Here is a 12,591-nt window from a genome sequence, read left to right as displayed (position 1 = left end):
TTTCAATCTCCCCCTTTTTGGTGATTGATGCCAACACAAACCAAAGCAAATATGGAAGTGCAAAGGTTGCTTGGAATTGAGCCAATATCAATACTTATAAGGTATGCATGGATTGTTTCTTCATTTTTAACATTTTGGACCACGCTTGCACCATATGTTTTGTTTTTGCAAATTCTTTTGTAAATCCTTTTCAAAGTCCTTTTGCAAATAGTCAAAGGTAAATGAATGAGATTTCGAGAAGCATTTTCAAGATTTGAAATTCTCCCCCTGTTTCAAATGCTTTTCCTTTGACTTAAACAAAACTCCCCCTAAATGAAATCCTCCTCTTAGTGTTCAAGAGGGTTTTGATATATCAATTTTGAAATACTACTTTTCTCCCCTTTTGAACACAATAAGATACCAATTTTAAATTTATCAATTGAGAATCATACCAATTGAAAAACCCTTTTTTTAAAATTAGGTGGTGGTGCGGTCCTTTTGCTTTGGGCTAATACTTTCTCCCCCTTTGGCATGAATCGCCAAAAACGGAGTCATTAGAGCCCTTAGAATTACTTTCTCCCCTTTTGGTCATAAATAAATGAGTGAAGATTATACCAAAGAACGGAGTCCTTATCTCCCCAAAGATGGAGAGTTGCTCGGAGCGCCGGCGAAGGATGAGTTACGGAGTGGAAGCCTTTGTCTTCGCCGAAGACTCCAATTCCCTTTTAATATACCTATGACTTGGTTTGAAATAGACTTGAAAACACATTAGTCATAGCATATGAAAGAAACATGATCAAAGGTATATAAAGGAGCTATGTGTGCAAATCAACAAAAGAAGTTCCTAGAATCAAGAATATTTAGCTCATGCCTAAGTTTGTTAAAAGTTTGTTCATCAAGAGGCTTGGTAAAGATATCGGCTAATTGATCTTTAGTGTTAATGTATGAAATCTCGATATCTCCCTTTTGTTGGTGATCCCTTAAAAAGTGATACCGAATGACTATGTGTTTAGTGCGGCTATGCTCAACGGGATTATCCGCCATGCGGATTGCACTCTCATTATCATATAGAAGAGGAACTTTGGTTAATTTGTAACTGTAGTCCTGTCGGGGACCATAATTAGGGGTACCCTCAAGACGCCTAAATTCTCAGCTGGTAACCCCCATCAGCATAAAGCTGCAAAGGCCTGATGGGTACGATTAGGTCAGGGATCAGTCCACACGAGTGACTCGATCACGCTTCACCCGAGCCTAGCCTCGGCCAAGGGCAGCCGACCTCGAGAGACTTCCGTCTCGCCCGAGGCCCCCCATTTTACGGCGGACACATCACCGGCTCGCCCGAGGCCTTGGCTTCGCTCAGAAGCAACCCTGACTAAATCGCCACACCAACTGACCAAGTTGCAGGAGCATTTAACGCAAAGGTGGCCTAACACCTTTATCCTGACACGCGCCCCCCCGGCAGAGCCGAAGTGACCGCCGTCACTCCACCGCTCCACTGACCGGTCTGACAGATGGACAGCGCCGCCTGCGCCACTCCGACTGCGGTGCCACTCGACAGAGTGAGTCTGACAGGCAGCCAGGCCTTGCCAAAGGCGCCACGGTGAACTCCGCTCCGCCCGACCCCAGGGCTCGGACTCGGGCTAAGACCCGGAAGACGGCGAACTCCGCTCCGCCCGACCCCAGGGCTCGGACTCGGGCTAAGACCCGGAAGACGACGAACTCCGCTCCGCCCGACCCCAGGGCTTGGACTCGGGATAAGACCCGGAAGACGGCGAACTCCGCTCCGCCCGACCCCAGGGCTCGGACTCGGGCTAAGACCCGGAAGACGGCGAACTCCGCTCCGCCCGACCCCAGGGCTCGGACTCGGGCTAAGACCCGGAAGACGGCGAACTCCGCTCCGCCCGACCCAGGGCTCGGACTCGGGCTCGGCCCCGGAAGACGACGAACTCCGCCTCGCCCGACCCCTGGGCTCGGACTCCGCCCCGGCCTCTGCCGAACGACTTCCGCCTCGCCCGACCCAGGGGCTCGGACTCGGCCTCGGCAACAGAGGACAGACTCAACCTCGGCTTCGGAGGAGCCCCCACGTCACCCCGCCTAGGGCACAGACCCGCCACGTCAACAGGAAGCGCCATCATCATCCTACCCCGAATCGACTCGGGACACAGAGGACAAGACCGGCGTCCCATCCGACCAGCTCCGCCGGATGGGCAATGATGGCGCTCCACAAGCTCTATGACGACGGCGGCCCCCAGCTCTCTTACGGAAGCAGGGCGACGTCAGCAAGGACTCGACCGCTCCAACAGCTGTCCCTCCGCCCGGCTCCGTCGCACCTCCGACAGCCACGACATCACGCCAGCAAGGTGCCAAGACCTCTCCGGCTGCCACATTGGCATGTACCTAGGGCGCTAGCTCTCTCTCCGCTAGACACGTAGCACTCTGCTACACCCCTCATTGTACACCTGGATCCTCTCCTTGCGACTATAAAAGGGAGGACCAGGGCCTTCTTAGAGAAGGTTGGCCGCGCGGGACCGAGGACGGGACAGGCGCTCTCTTGGGGTTGCTCGCTTCCCTCACCCGCGTGGACGCTTGTAACCCCCCTACTGCAAGCGCACCCGACCTGGGCGCGGGACGAACACGAAGGCCGCGGGACTTCCACCTCTCTCACGCTCGGCTCCGGCCACCTCGCCTCTCCCCCCTTCGCGCTCGCCCACGCGCTCGACCCATCTGGGCTGGGGCACGCAGCACACTCACTCGTCGGCTTTGGGACCCCCCTGTCTCGAAACGCCGACAGTTGGCGCGCCAGGTAGGGGCATGCTGCGTGCTGACGAACAGCTCCCCGTCAAGCTCCAGATGGGCAGTCTCCAGCAACCTCTCCGGCCCGGGACGGTGCTCCGTTTCAGGACTCTTGAGTTCGTATCCTTCGACGGCAGCTACGACATGATACTTCTTCCACCGCCGCGCGACGACGACAATGGCGGCCGACAACCCGCCCGCCGGCGGCGGAATCGACGACATCTTCCCCGCGTGGTGGAAGAGCAACGTTCGAGCTCGCTCCGTTCTCTCCCCCGCCAACGGAGGAGGAGGCGGGGCCATCAAGACCAAGCGGGAGGCCGCGCTTCGTTGACCGTCGAGCGAATCGACGCCCCCGACGCCCCGACGGAAGGCACGCAGGACGTCGACCTCGCGTTCAAGACGAAGGCAAGCGCCGTCCCCCCGCGACACACTGACCCCGAGCAAGAAGACGACGCCGGCGCGCTCGCGGAAAGCCTGCAGGACGTCGCCCTCGTACCTGAGACGACGGTGCAACCAGTCCCCGATGTGACTACGTCGCTCCTCGTCGACCAAAAGGTACCGACTAACTCCCATCTTGCGTCATTTCGACTCGGCCTCAACCCGCCAAACGACCTCGCTTTGGCGGGTGCTCTCATTGAGGCGAGTGCAACCCCACTGGGGTTTCGTATGCGGTCGCCTTGGGACCGGCTGACGGACGTCTCGACCTACGGGCCCTCTGGGTCCGAGGAAGATGACGATCCCAGCATCTGTTGGGATTTCTCCGGACTTGGTAGCCCCAGTTCCATGCGGGACTTCATGACCGCATGTGACTACTGCCTATCCGACTGTTCTGACGGAAGCCGCAGCCTTGGCGACGAGAGCTGCGGCCCAAGCCGCGAATGTTTCCACATCGAGCTAGGGGATCCCTCCGAAGGCAACCATCTCGGCATGCCGGAGGACGGTGATCTTCCTAGGCCGGTGCCTCGCGCCGACATCCCACGGGAGCTAGCTGTGGTCCCCGCTCCGGCGGGGGGTTACGACCCACAACTCGAGCAAGTCCGCGAGGCGCAGGCCAGGCTCAACGAGGGAATAGGAGCGCTTGAGCCGATCCGTCGGGACGTCGGGCAGGTGTGGGCGGGCCAACCCTTGGCCGGAGAAATACGTCACCTGCCCCAAGGTCTCCAGCACCGCGTCGCCAACGATGTCAGGGTCAGGCCGCCGCCCGCATCCAGCGGGGTTGGTCAGGACCTGGCAGCCGCAGCGATGCTCCTCCGCACGATGCCGGAGCCATCAACCACCGAGGGTCGGCGAATTCAGGGAGAGCTCAAGAATCTCCTGGAAGGCGCTGCGGCCCGACGGGCCGAGAGCACTGCCTCCCGAAGGCAAGGATATCCCTCGGAACCTCATGCCGCGACTTCCCGATTAATGCGGGAGGCCTCGGTCTACACCGGGCGCACGCGCAACACCGCGCCTGCGGCCCCGGGCCACCTCGGCAACGAGCACCATCGACACAACCGTCGGGCCCACCTCGACGAAAGGGTGCGCCGAGGCTACCACCCCAGGCGTGGGGGGCGCTATGACAGCGGGGAGGATCGGAGTCCCTCGCCCGAACCACCCGGTCCGCAGGCCTTCAGTCGGGCCATCCGACGGGCGCCATTCCCGACCCGGTTCCGGCCCCCGACTACTATCACGAAGTACTCGGGGGAAACAAGACCGGAACTGTGGCTCGCGGACTACCGCCTCGCCTGCCAACTGGGTGGAACGGACGACGACAACCTCATCATCCGTGACCTCCCCCTGTTCCTCTCCGACACTGCTCGTGCCTGGTTGGAGCACCTGCCTCCGGGGCAGATCTCCAACTGGGACGACTTGGTCCAAGCCTTCGCTGGCAATTTCCAGGGCACATACGTGCGCCCCGGGAATTCCTGGGACCTTCGAAGCTGCCGGCAACAGCCGGGGGAGTCGCTCCGGGACTACATCCGGCGATTCTCGAAGCAGCGCACCGAGCTGCCCAACATCACCGACTCGGATGTCATCGGCGCGTTCCTCGCCGGCACCACTTGCCGCGACCTGGTGAGCAAGCTGGGTCGCAAGACCCCCACCAGGGCGAGCGAGCTGATGGACATCGCCACCAAGTTCGCCTCTGGCCAGGAGGCAGTTGAGGCTATCTTCCGAAAGGACAAGTAGCCCCAGGGCCGCCCATCGGAAGAGGCTCCCGAGGCGTCTGCTCCACGCGGCGCCAAGAAAAAAGGCAAGAAGAAGTCGCAATCGAAACGCGACGCCGCTGACGCGGACCTTGTCGCCGCCGCCGAGTACAAGAACCCTCGGAAGCCCCCCGGAGGTGCAAACCTCTTCGACAAGATGCTCAAGGAGCCGTGCCCCTACCATCAGGGGCCCGTCAAGCACACCCTCGAGGAGTGCGTTATGCTTCGGCGTCACTTCCACAGGGCCGGGCCACCCGCCGAGGGTGGCAGGGCCCGCGACGACGACAAGAATGAAGATCACCCAGCAGGAGAGTTCCCCGAGGTCCGCGACTACTTCATGATCTATGGAGGGCATGCGGCGAATGCCTCGGCTCGGCACCGCAAGCAAGAGCGCCGGGAGGTCTGCTCGGTGAAGGTGGCGGCGCCAGTCTACCTAGACTGGTCCGACAAGCCCATCACCTTCGACCAGGCCGACCACCCCGACCATGTGCCGAGCCCGGGGAAATACCCGCTCGTCGTCGACCAAGTTGTCGGCAACGTCAGGCTCACCAAAGTCCTGATGGATGGGGCAGCTGCCTCAACATCATCTACGCCGAGACCCTCAAGCTCCTGCGCGTCGATCTGTCCTCCGTCCGAGCAGGCGCTGCGCCCTTCCACGGGATCATCCCTGGGAAGCGCGTCCAGCCCCTCGGGCGACTCGACCTCCCCGTCTGCTTCGGGACGCCCTCCAACTTCCGAAGGGAGACCCTGACGTTCGAGGTGGTCGGGTTCCGAGGAACCTACCACGCCGTACTAGGGAGGCCATGCTACGCGAAGTTCATGGCCGTCCCCAACTACACCTACCTGAAGCTCAAGATGCCGGGCCCCAACGGGGTCATCACCGTCGGCCCCACGTACAAACACGCGTTCGAATGCGACGTGGAGTGCGTGGAGTACGCCGAGGCCCTCGCCGAGTCCGAGGCCCTCATCGCCGACCTGGAGAACCTCTCCAAGGAGGTGCCAGACGTGAAGCGCCATGCCGGTAACTTCGAGCCAGCAGAGACGGTTAAGGCCGTCCCTCTCGACCCCAGTGGCGACACCACCAAGCAGGTCCGGATCGGTTCCGGGCTCGACCCCAAATAGGAAGCAGTGCTCGTCGACTTTCTCCGCGCAAACGCCGACGTCTTTGCGTGGAGTCCCTCGGACATGCCCGGCATACCGAGGGATGTCGCCGAGCACTCGCTGGATATTCGGGTCGGAGCCCGACCCGTCAGGCAGCCTCTGCGCCGATTCGACGAGGAGAAGCGCAGAGTGATTGGCGAAGAGATCCACAAGCTAATGGCAGCAGGGTTCATCAAAGAGGTATTCCATCCCGAATGGCTTGCCAACCCTGTGCTTGTGAGGAAGAAAGGGGGGAAATGGCGGATGTGTGTAGACTACACTGGTCTCAACAAAGCATGTCCGAAGGTTCCCTACCCTCTGCCTCGCATCGACCAAATCGTGGATTCCACCGCTGGGTGCGAAACCCTGTCCTTCCTCGATGCCTACTCAGGGTATCACCAGATCCGGATGAAAGAGTCCGACCAGCTCGCGACTTCTTTCATCACACCGTTCGGCATGTACTGCTATGTCACCATGCCGTTCGGTTTGAGGAATGCGGGCGCGACGTACCAGCGGTGCATGAACCATGTGTTCGGCGAACACATCGGTCGCACAGTCGAGGCCTACGTCGATGACATCGTAGTCAAGACAAGGAAGGCATCCGACCTCCTCTCCGACCTTGAAGTGACATTCCGATGTCTCAAGGCGAAAGGAGTCAAGCTCAATCCTGAGAAGTGTGTCTTCGGGGTGCCCCGAGGCATGCTCCTAGGGTTCATCGTCTCCGAACGAGGCATTGAAGCCAACCCGGAGAAGATCGCGGCCATCACCAGCATGGGACCCATCAAGGACTTAAAAGGTGTACAGAGGGTCATGGGATGCCTCGCGGCCCTGAGCCGCTTCATCTCACGCCTCGGCGAAAGAGGTCTGCCTCTGTACCGCCTCTTGAGGAAGGCCGAGTGTTTCGCTTGGACCCCCGAGGCCGAGGAGGCCCTCGGCAACCTGAAGGCGCTTCTTACGAAGGCACCTGTCTTGGTACCCCCGGCAGATGGAGAAGCCCTCTTGGTCTACGTCGCCGCGACCACTCAGGTGGTTAGCGCCGCGATTGTGGTCGAGAGGCAAGAAGAAGGGCATGCATTGCCCGTTCAGAGGCCGGTCTACTTCGTCAGCGAAGTACTGTCCGAGACCAAGATCCGCTACCCACAAGTTCAGAAGTTGCTGTATGCTGTGATCCTGACAAGGCGGAAGCTGCGACATTACTTCGAGTCTCATCCGGTAACTGTGGTGTCATCCTTCCCCCTAGGGGAGATCATCCAGTGCCGAGAGGCCTCGGGCAGGATCGCAAAGTGGGCAGTGGAAATCATGGGCGAAACGATCTCGTTCGCCCCTCGGAAAGCCATCAAGTCCCAGGAGTTGGCGGACTTCGTGGCCGAATGGGTCGACACCCAGTTGCCGACGGCTCCGATCCAACCGGAGCTCTGGACCATGTTTTTCGACGGGTCGCTGATGAAGACAGGAGCCGGCGTGGGCCTGCTCTTCATCTCGCCCCTCGGAAAGCACTTGCGCTACGTGCTGCGCCTCCATTTCCCGGCGTCCAACAATGTGGCCGAGTACGAAGCTCTGGTCAACGGGTTGCGGATCGCCATCGAGCTAGGGGTCAGACGCCTCGACGCCCGCGGTGATTCGCATCTCGTCATCGACCAAGTCATGAAGAACTCCCACTGCCGCGACCCGAAGATGGAGGCCTACTGCGACGAGGTTCGGCGCCTGGAAGACAAGTTCTTCGGGCTCGAGCTCAACCACATCGCTCGGCGCTACAACGAAACCGCAGACGAGCTGGCTAAAATAGCCTCGGGGCGAACGACGGTCCCCCCGGACGTCTTCTCCCGGGATCTGCATCAACCCTCTGTCAAGATCGACGACGCGCCCGAGCCCGAGGTACCCTCAGCTCAGCCCGAGATACCCTCGGCACATCCCGAGGTACCCTCGGTTCAGCCCGAGGTACCCTCGGCACATCCTGAGGTACCCTCGGTTCAGCCCGAGGTACCCTCGGCACGGCCCGAGGTACCCTCGGCCCCCAAGGGCAAGGCACTGGGCGTCGAGGAAGAGCAGAACGGGGCCACGCCAGATCGAGATTGGCAGGCCCCGTACCTGCGATATCTCCGTCGAGGAGAGCTACCCCCCGACCAAGTCGAGGCTCGGCGGGTAGCGCGACGCGCCAAGTCGTTCGTCCTGCTGGGCGATGAAGAGGAGCTCTACCATCGCAGCCCCTCGGGCATCCTCCAGCGATGCATCTCCATCGCCGAAGGTCGGGAACTGCTGCAAGAAATACACTCGGGGGCTTGCGGCCATCACGCAGCACCCCGAGCCCTTGTCGGGAATGCCTTCCGACAAGGCTTCTACTGGCCAACGGCGGTGACTGACGCCACTAGAATTGTCCGCACCTGCGAAGGGTGCCAATTCTATGCGAAGCGAACCCACCTGCCCGCTCAGGCTCTGCAGACGATACCCATCACCTGGCCCTTCGCTGTATGGGGTCTGGACCTCGTCGGTCCCTTGCAAAAGGCGCCCGGGGGCTACACGCACCTGCTGGTCGCCATCGACAAATTCTCCAAGTGGATCGAGGTCCGACCTCTGAACAGCATCGGGTCCGAGCAGGCGGTGGCGTTCTTCACCAACATCATCCATCGCTTCGGAGTCCCGAACTCCATTATCACCGACAACGGAACCCAGTTCACCGGCAAAAAATTCTTGGATTTTTGCGAGGATCACCATATCCGGGTGGACTGGGCAGCCGTGGCTCATCCCATGTCGAATGGGCAGGTAGAGCGTGCCAATGGCATGATTCTACAGGGGCTCAAGCCTCGGATCTACAACGACCTCAACAAAGTCGGCAAGCGGTGGATGAAGGAACTCCCCTCGGTGGTCTGGAGCCTAAGGACGACGCCGAGTCGTGCCACGGGTTTCACACCATTCTTCCTGGTCTACGGGGCTGAAGCTATCTTGCCCACTGACCTGGAATACGGCTCCCCGAGGACGAGGGCCTACACCGATCAAGGCAACCAAGCTAGCCGAGAAGAATCGCTGGACCAGCTGGAGGAGGCTCGGGACAGGGCCTTACTACACTCGGCGCGGTACCAGCAGTCCCTGCGACGCTACCACGCCCGAGGGGTCCGGTTCCGAGACCTCCAGGTGGGCGATCTGGTGCTTCGGCTACGACAAGACGCCCGAGGGAGGCACAAGCTCACGCCCCCCTGGGAAGGGTCATTCGTCATCGCCAAAGTTCTGAAGCCCGGAACATACAAGCTGGCCAACAATCAAGGCGAGATCTACGGCAACGCTTGGAACATCAAACAGCTACGTCGCTTCTACCCTTAAGATGTTTCCAAGTTGTTCATATACCTCGCACCTACGCAAAGTTTAGTCGTCAAGGAAGGGTCGGCCTAGCCTCGGCAAAGCCCGACCCTCCCTCGGGGGCTAAAAGGGGGGAGACCCCCTCTGCGTCGAATTTCTCCTCGAAAAGGGATCTCTTTTTAGCAGGATGACTTTCGTGCTTCTTGACTACTTCGGAAAGCGGATCCTGGAAACGACGGAGTACACGTAAGCAGCCAAGGCTGACCGAGCCGAGGGACTCCTACGCCTCCGGGATACGGATACCTCACTCATCACCTTCTGCGATAAGTAACTCGCGCTCGGATAAAGCGACTCCGTGGACCAAACAAGTCCTCACGTTCGGAAGTTCTCCTGCCGAAGCAGTCCGTCAAGCTTTCTCGACTGAGTCGGGGACAGGGCCTCATGGACGGGTGAAAGTATGCGTAAGCGGCAAGGCCGACCGAGCCGAGGGATTCCTACGCCTCCGGGATACGGATACCTCACTCGTCCCTTCCGCGAGAAGCAACTCTCGCTCACACAAAACATCCCTGTTACCGACAAAGTCCAGATGCTCGAAACAAGAGGAAAAAAGACGCAGCTTCGCGAGCACGGCGAGGGTGTGTTTTCTGGCCTCGGCGGCCGCAGAAGGCACACGCTACAAGACGATCTGATCCTGCAGGCTCGGGTCTTCACGCTGAAGGGAGCCGTAGCACCCTCGGCATCGACAACGGCTTCAGCAAAGTCCGACCCGGCCTCGGACGGCGACGCGGTCCAGGGAATCCTCCAGGAATCCGGCCCGAGCAGGCGGCTCGGCCGGGTACCCCTGGGGCCTCGGCCAACCGGCCTCCAAGGGCGCCAGCCCGACCCGAGGGCTCGACTGATCAACTTTGGTGTCGGCTCCGCTGACGGACAACACGGCTAGGCTCTGGCCGACCAGGCAGGTTCCCATTCTCGAGCCAACTCTGCCTCTGTCCATACTGATATCGCTACCCCTGGCCTCGGCTCATCGAAGGGCGGCCGAGGGGTCTCTTTAACTAAGCTAGAGGAGCCCCAGACAACAAGGCCGATCGGGCCGAGGGATTCCTACGCCTCCGGGACACGGATACCTCACTCGTCACCTTGACACGGGGCGACTCATGCTTGGTGAAGCGGTTCAGATAATCAACAGGCGAGACTTAGTGCTCGAAAATGAGGAAAAAACACGGCTCCGTGCCGAAATTACATACATGTTCAGGCCCCGACAGCCGCAATGAACAAACCCACCGGCATTCGAAATGCCGTTACAAACGGAACTCCGGTTCCGTCCCCGTGGGTACGAGCGACCTCGGGCCTGCGAGGTGGCGAACGCCGGGAGGCTCGCCAGCGACCTCTGCAGCAGCAGCCATGGCCCCGGGAGAACGCGGCCACCGGAAGGCTCTCGTTCGTGGTCCCGCTCAAAGGACACGAACAAGCCATCAAAGCCAAAGAGCGGGCCGCTCCAAAGCGCTCCGGTAGATCTTCGCTGCCGTCCTCGCCGCGAGTGCGAGGAGGAAGACGGAATGTTGCATCCTAGCTGGACAGCAACAGTTCGCCTTCCCCGGCATGACTGGAGGACGGCTCCGTCGTAGCGCGGGAGGGCGATTGCCACCACCAGAAGCTGGAAGCGGAGGTGGTTCGCCGACCCGCACACGAGGTAGAGCCCCGGCTCGCCTCGACCCCCGCCCCAGCGAGGATGACGAACACACCCGATGCTGAGGGCGGGATCACAGCCTGGTTTGCCTCTCCCCATCCAGGAGCTGGAGGTCACCGTCTTGGGTGACCACCGGCGGGAGAAAGCAACCAGGCTGCGTGATGAAAATCCTTGAAGCCGAACGATGGCTGAAAGGTACCAACTCCCATGGAGTTGCGTTCCTCCAACGAGGAGGCGGAAAGGCGGCGGATACCCCTCATCCGGGGGCTTGGAAGATGAAAAGACACGACACATAAGGGAGGAAGAAGACATGGTTGCCTTTTGAAAGGAGTCTCCCTCCTTTTAAAGGCAACTCTCCCTACATGCGCCCCCGGACGCCGCGGGCTGAGTCTTCTCCAATACACTCCAAGGCCCTCCCCTGCGACTCGGGGGCTGGGTCCCGCATGTCATGCAAACCAGCTCAGGGCGGAAGAAGCCAAACCGCCGCGCGTGGTGCGCACGACCGTCCAGCGGTTACAAGTGACCCCCCACTTTTGCCCAGACCAACGGGCGGAAGGGGCGGGCAGCCATGCAGGCGGCATGCAACCACGCCAGGTGGGCGCGCTTCTCTGACTTCTGACACGCCAGCTTGGGAGCCCAGGCCCACGCGTCAAGCAACCGGTGCACCAGTTGCTGCATGCAAGCAATCGCACCGCCACTTGTGCCACCATCGCGCCTCTTCGGTTGCGGAGTCTATGCCGCGACTCGAGGCGACCAGACAGCGCCAGCCCGGTGTGTTGGCCAAAGCGACCGAAAGTGGGCCGGCAGTAATGGCGATGGCAGGCGGGCGGGCGCAGCAGTCACGTCGTCGGCCAGGCTCACGTCTCATCCTGGGACAGCAAGGGAGCCTCCTCCCACGGCGTGAAGACGGCGCACCCGTGACCCGTTCCTCGAACGGATCGCGCACGCGTAACGGCCACCCCGCCAACCACTCGCCCCGTCGCATTAACTCCGCGGCGGGACACGCGGCGCCTCTGGCGGGAGAAGCGCGCGACGCTTCGCCTTCGCCGTAATAACCACGTCAAAAAGAGGTACGCCACGTCGTTCGATTTCGTATCCTTTTCCTTTTTCCTCTTTCTCTATCTCTTGCAACAGGGACCGGGAAAGGGGGATACCCCGAGAAGGATCCTTCTCCGTGAAGGAACCGGGCTCCGAGCCCCCCTACTGATCAGGGGTTCGAAGACTGGCCCCCCAAAGGGTTCAACAGTCGCCTCAGATCGCGTGGGCCCGACACCCACTACTGGTCAGGGGTTCGAAGGCCAGCCCCCCGAAGGGTTCCATGGCCGCCTCAGGCTACTCGGGCTCCGCGCCCATTACTGATCAGGGGTTCGAAGGCTGGCCCCCGAAGGGTTCACAGTCGCCTCAGACACCGAGCGAGGGATGACCAGGGGTACGTTCGATACATAACCAAGGCTCGGGTCGCGCTCCCGAGGTACCCTAGGACATTTCTGAGACCCGCGGGAACGATCTTGTAACGGA

Source organism: Zea mays, chromosome 3 (assembly GCF_902167145.1).
Source record: "Zea mays cultivar B73 chromosome 3, Zm-B73-REFERENCE-NAM-5.0, whole genome shotgun sequence".
Classification (NCBI taxonomy): domain Eukaryota; kingdom Viridiplantae; phylum Streptophyta; class Magnoliopsida; order Poales; family Poaceae; genus Zea; species Zea mays.
The sequence above is the reverse complement of the archived record's forward strand: the minus strand, read 5'-3'. Positions refer to the sequence as shown.